Genomic DNA, 6,166 nt, shown 5'->3' on the forward strand with positions numbered 1-6,166 from the left:
GGTTGCATTACCATACCAAGCCTTTGAATATTCGAATGGTGCCTTTTTCATGAAATGGGCCATCATTTTTAAAACTTCTTTTATTCAGATGTTGGGTTGGCTTGCTGTTGGATGAGGGTACTCCAGTGATAAAGAGAGGTAAGTGCCTGACACTGCCTCTGGCAAGCTGTTCACACCTTTTCACATGGGTGATTTCTGTCTACTTTAATCCACAGCCTTGGTTTTCTCTCCTGCCAAGGACTATGGATACTGGTACTTCATTTGGCAAAGATTGCTTTCTCTGTAACTTGTCATATAGTTTTCAAAACAAGGCCCCATACCCCTTCCGCATGGTTTCGTACCACTTTAGTCTCTCTTCTCTTTTGCCTCTTACCCTCTCTGGGTATCCCCAAACTTGGGATCAGCCACCCTGTTACCTGCAGGGTCTGAGCTGCCCCTCTGTGGTTGCCTGAGCTCTCCCTGGGCCTGCAGCGTATTCTTGGGCTTCTGGCGTCCTCGCCCGTCTTTTCTCTGCTTTTTCTGCTAATCGGTATCCGCTTCCCTGCACTCTCGTGGCTCACCTCCACAACCAATGATTTGCCTCTTCTTCGGTCTGCTTCATGTTCGGTGAGCCTCCTGCAAGTGTGAGGGGGAAAGGGCAATGTGTTCTCCCAAGGTGGTCCCCATTCACCATGGATCCTCTCGCTGAGCACCACCCCCAGGGTGATATCAGGTAGAGGCCTCACCTCCCTTGCCTCATGGGATGGGGATCCCCCTACCGAAGCAGTGACCACATCCTGGGATTCGTCACACCGTGAATGTAATCTTGTCGGGATGTACCTTGGAGACAAGTTCAATTCTACGGGACTAAATAAGGCAAGGTGGTCTCGGTCTCACACGTTGGCCAGGTCCCTGGCCAGAATTCTGGTAATCTCTTGCTAAGGTAGGTCTGGTAGCCTTGATGTCCATTTCGAAGAGGTAGCAATTCTCCCAACCGTCTCCTTCTGAAGTTGTACTGAGCACTTGAACTATAGGCCATCTCGCCTTAATCCATTTCATTCTCAAAGTGTTTTGCAATCTTGTCCCTATATTCCCAGTATGTAATATATGTATGTATATAGTCACTTTCTCAGATGGTTATGGGAATACAGACTTCTGTTAATGGAATCCAGTGTTCTCCTACATTCACCATACCGTACACATCCACTTCCTCAAAGGCATACTGTTAAATAGACTTCAATTCTCACAACCCAAAGTTTTTTGGCTTTAACAATCTTCAGCCAATCTTGCACTTAAGGGGGATATGGAAATTCAGACGTCATTTCTGTGAGAAACCAGAAGGTGTCTCACCCGCTAGTCCCAGCGGTACTCTCTCTCTCAGGAGGTCAGGGCACGGCCATCTCCTTTGGATCCAGACCCTGGGGTGGATCAGTGCATGAGAATCACCTGGGTGACGGGTCTTCGGGGAGTGGGTGTGGGACAGATGATGGTGAGTATCCCTCTCCCTGCAACACCTTTACCCCATCCTACCCGGTAGGATATATGGAAACTCTACCTCCCCTTTTCCCATACAAACACTTTCATATGGACAGCCCGTGCTTGGAGACAACAGACTCACAACCGAGCACTGTACCCACTACCATGGTCAGGCAAGGTCAGGCAATTAGTGGTAACCATTCACACCTGCCTTCCATTAAACTTTCCCACACGGATAAAAGGCGGAACAAGAGGGCATACTCTGAGCGAGGCAAAGCACACAAAGGAACAGCAGTTTCGGAGACTGCAGTTGAACGAGGGAAGAAAGACGGCAAACCATGAAGGGTGCCATGAAGGGTGCACAAGGAGGGAGACACCCTTGACCTTTCCGGTGGAAAGGCGTTACTTTCTAGACACCTTTTGATTTCAGAGCATAAGGCCAAGAAACCAGACTGAAGAATCCTGTATTGTGTGTGTTGGAGATAACCGGGCCCTCCTGCACAGATGATTGAGTAGGAGAGAAGCTACAGCCGCTTCAATGCTGTCCTTGGCTCCAAGATGAAAGAAATATCAACACAGCTGGTGAGTTTGGGAACTGATGCAAGACCAGTCTGTGTTGAAGTCAAGGTTGCAAGCGGCAATATTTTATACAAAGAGCAAGGATAAATATTGATGAACATGTGTGATGAAAGACGCGAGGACAGCCTAACGGCTGATGGATGTTTGAACTGTAGCGAAGAAGAAACAATATTCGGAGGCCAACTGCTCAACTATCCCAACATATCGTTTCTTGAACACTTTTCCTTTTCCTACATTGTTGTCCCACACATTTTGTATTTAGAAATAAGGATGATTGGCAATAGGTGTATTAGTAAAGGCCCTTGTTATTTTGACAGACACTCCACTAGGACTGGGTTATTATTATTTGATGGTCGCAGCTTGCTCCCATCCTTAGATTTAGGTTTTGATAGGCATTCAACCAACCCATTGAAGTTCAATAAACACCCTTGAACTGTGATCACTTGTGTCTGTGTTCATTGTTTGAAACCATGCCTTCCTTGCATTTCCCTCAATGCAACGTTGCTCAATTTACAATTCTGCATGCACGCTATTCATCAGAGAAATGTGGGAATGCAGTTTTCAATTGCCACAATTTAATGTATTCCCACTCTAACAATGCTTCCTCCAGCATCCCCATCTGAGCAGTAAGGGGCTACAGAATTAGTTCCCACAAGGCATTGTTTCAGTGTAGTAGGAGTATTGATTATGTTTTATGTAATTAATTTGATTAATATAGTCATAATAATTTTTAAGCCTCCCCAAACTGGAGGTTTTGTGTCCATTTCTTATGCAATTAATTTGAAACAAATCTGTCAACAAGGTTAAGGAGCGATCTTCTATACCCGTTGTGAGAAACCTGAGGGTGTCTCACCTACTAGTCCCTGTGGGTCTGTCCTCCAGGTGGCCAGACACGGCTATCGCTACTGGATCCATTTCCTGGGGGAGGATCACCTGGGTGAGGAGTCTTCAGGGAGTGGAAGTTGGACACAAGGGTTTAGACGGGGTAACCCCTTTTCCCATCCTACTCTGTACGTTATTTAGAAGATCTACCCCCACCCTTTTCCCACACAAACACTTTCTTACATGACACAGGCAATGGACTAACACCCGAGCAGTTTACCTGACATGTCCCAAAACATCGGTCAGGCATAGTCACGCAATTGACAATAATCTCGTACACCTGACGGCCATTTACCTTCCCCACAGGGAAAAAAGGCGGAGCACGAAAGCACACTGCGAGCAAGGACGTACGACCAGCAAAGCCTCCGAAAGGGAAAGCATAAGACTGGGAGCTACATCTGGCGTGCGAAGCAGCAGACGTCAATGGTACACGGGGGCCTCCCACTTTGATAATGCAGGCGGACAGGCAAGCAGCCTACCGTGGTGCTATCCTTCACTCCAGAGAAGAAAGAAGCAAATGGGTTCAGCACAGCCGGTGAGTCGCAGGAAGCTGATAGTAAACCAAACTGTGTTGAGCCCAAGGTTGCAAGTGGCAACATTTTGAATGCAAGGAATACGAAAGATAAAGGAGCTTGTGTACTTGTTTCAACTTTAAAAAGTACTTGTAATTGCTTGCAGGTTGTTCGGTATTCAAACACCCTTGTTTCGGCCTTCCATAGCACTTATATCAGTTTTCAGTTTGCTCATACATGCTTGTTTCCAGTCCCCGGAGTGCCCTGGTACAAGTGTTCCCTTCTTTTCATGCACTGGTGCAATACGGCAGCTCCTTTCGGTTTCTCCGCTCAGCTTTCCTACTTCTATTCACTCTGCCTTTCATTCACGGGAGCCACAGTGAGCAGCGCTTGCCACCCTGGAATACTGTACCGCGTAGCTCTGCTCTTCCCCAACAGCAGCTACTGAGAGCACCACTCACTCTCTCTGAGACCAGCAGCGATTGTGAAGCTTGGCGCCCCACAGCTCCTGCTGTGGGCACCGGGCAGGGAAGACAGCAGTATTCTAGACCCTCTCACAGCCAGCCTTGGCATCTCTCCCTCACTTCTGCTCGGCATGACTTCTCTCAAGCCTGTTCCTCTCCAGCCCGCTTCGCTACTTCAGGCTGCTTTCTTCTCTCAAAATTGTCTCCCTCTCAGTGCTAGGCGGTCACCATTTTTATACACCTGTAACTTACTAAATGACTGCAGGTGTGAGTCAGTGACTTTAATTGCCTGACCATGGTGAAACATATCAGCTGGACATGCCTGGCTATTCCAACTGAAACCCTCCAAAGCAGTCTTCCTCGTCTCAGTACTAAAGTGGTGTTTAGGGGGGGTTGCATGAATGGAAGTGTGTATAACTCCTGGTTGTTTCCTCCTCATCCCAGTATTAAAGTGGAATGTCTGTGCGACATATTGGGAAGAAGAAACAGACAAAGACTGATAGTAGCCTACAAAGGCTATGGATTAGAGGGTTCACTTTGACATTCCTCAAGCTCACTCCACCCAGGTGATCCTCCCTTGCATATACCCCCCAGGGTTGGGATCCAAAAGTGATGGCCCTTCCCTGGCCACCTGAGCAGAGGACCCAGGGGGAGAAGAAGTGAGGACGTCCTCATATTCCTCACACTATTCACTTTGGTAGACTCTGCACATGTCGGCAGATGGAAGGTTTCATTCCTCCAGGTTAGACTGATCTCGCCATGTTTAGTGGACCCCGAACCCATCACTGCTTCCTCATGGTCATGTTACCAAGTATGTTGATCTCTCTGACTCTGACCCTGCAGCGGTTGCTCCACTGCTCTCTACACTGGGCTTCTGGTGTTCTCCTCAGCATTCTCTCACTCTCCGTCTGCCGCTGAATCTACCATTCTGCGGCGCTCAACCCCTCATGGACGTACCTACGTCAGAGCTCCTCCCGTGCCTAAGGTTCTCTCTCTTTGAATCAACGTTTCTCTTGTGTTTTTGTATGTCATCCAAAAGCAAAGGGATATGTCTTTCCTCAGACTATGGAGTTTAGGCGAGAAACATCATTACATGAAACCAACGAGATTGAGGAACTGTCAATACTTAGAGGGGAGTCACTCCCAGTGATGTCCCATTTGGCCAGATCCCTATAGTAGGCCTGCAGAGCGGGCTCACCCTCCCTACCACCTCCCAGCCTCAAAGGGGGTTGTTCCCCTGTGGGAAGAAGGAACAAATATCCTAGATTTGTCACAAATTCTGAAAGTTCTAAACCCACCATAATATCTTGGCCTGAAGAGATGGGATCTTGCTCAACAACATAAACCACAGTAATGAATCTTGCCACCATAATGGACAACACCCTCACTATTCCTCTGCAGAGGTGAACCACCATCAGAAGTAGTTTCCCCAGCTGCGCATGGTACATCCCCTCTTACCATGTGTGACATTCACCAACAGGCTCATGGCCATAACTTCTCTAATACTATCCAAACAAAACTATGCCAACATCGCCTCTTTCAGACTCTTAGATTACCTAATAAGGAAACTTAAAATGCAGCGTCAAGACTACTTCTCAGAATGAAGTGATTTAAACATATCACGCCAGAATTACATATTCTCCACCATCTCATTGTTTGCAGTGGGACCTTCCTCCTTCAGATGTGAATTTCAACACTACTCTCCCTCCAGAACAATTAGGTCCAGCAAAGCTGCACTAGTACTAGCCCCTTAATTCAACAGGAAATGGCATGGAGGTTGTGTTTACGTCCGGGCAACAAAACTGTGTAATTCCCTACCCAAACCCCTCCCCCCTCCCCATCTGGAAGTGAGCTCAAGTCTTGGCTTTTCGACCAACCACTCTGAAAGACATGAAAGAAAATAGCAACTGACGAAAGACTGTAAACCAGAAACTTGGACTACTTTAAGACCAGCAATTGTGAAGCTCTTCTAATAACCATCTGTGGGAATCCAATTTGATTGATTGGTACTCTACTACTGCGTGACACTGGTCCGTACCTGAATCTTAGTGAAATCTACAACCAAGAGCCAGGAAGCAACACTAACTCCCCCCACCTCCATCTCCTCTGATCTCTAAACTTACTTTTCACTTTAAAAAATCTAGCATTCTTACACTCCCCACGTCCTTCAGATGACCGATTAGGCCGAGTGTACTGAATAGACGCAGACAATATTGTTCTTTTATCAACAACCATTCTGTCAATGTTTGCACTTCACAATCTGAGGGCTGCCCA

The sequence above is a fragment of the Ambystoma mexicanum genome, chromosome 12, assembly GCF_040938575.1.
Source record: "Ambystoma mexicanum isolate Mex_15411 chromosome 12, UKY_AmexF1_1, whole genome shotgun sequence".
Classification (NCBI taxonomy): domain Eukaryota; kingdom Metazoa; phylum Chordata; class Amphibia; order Caudata; family Ambystomatidae; genus Ambystoma; species Ambystoma mexicanum.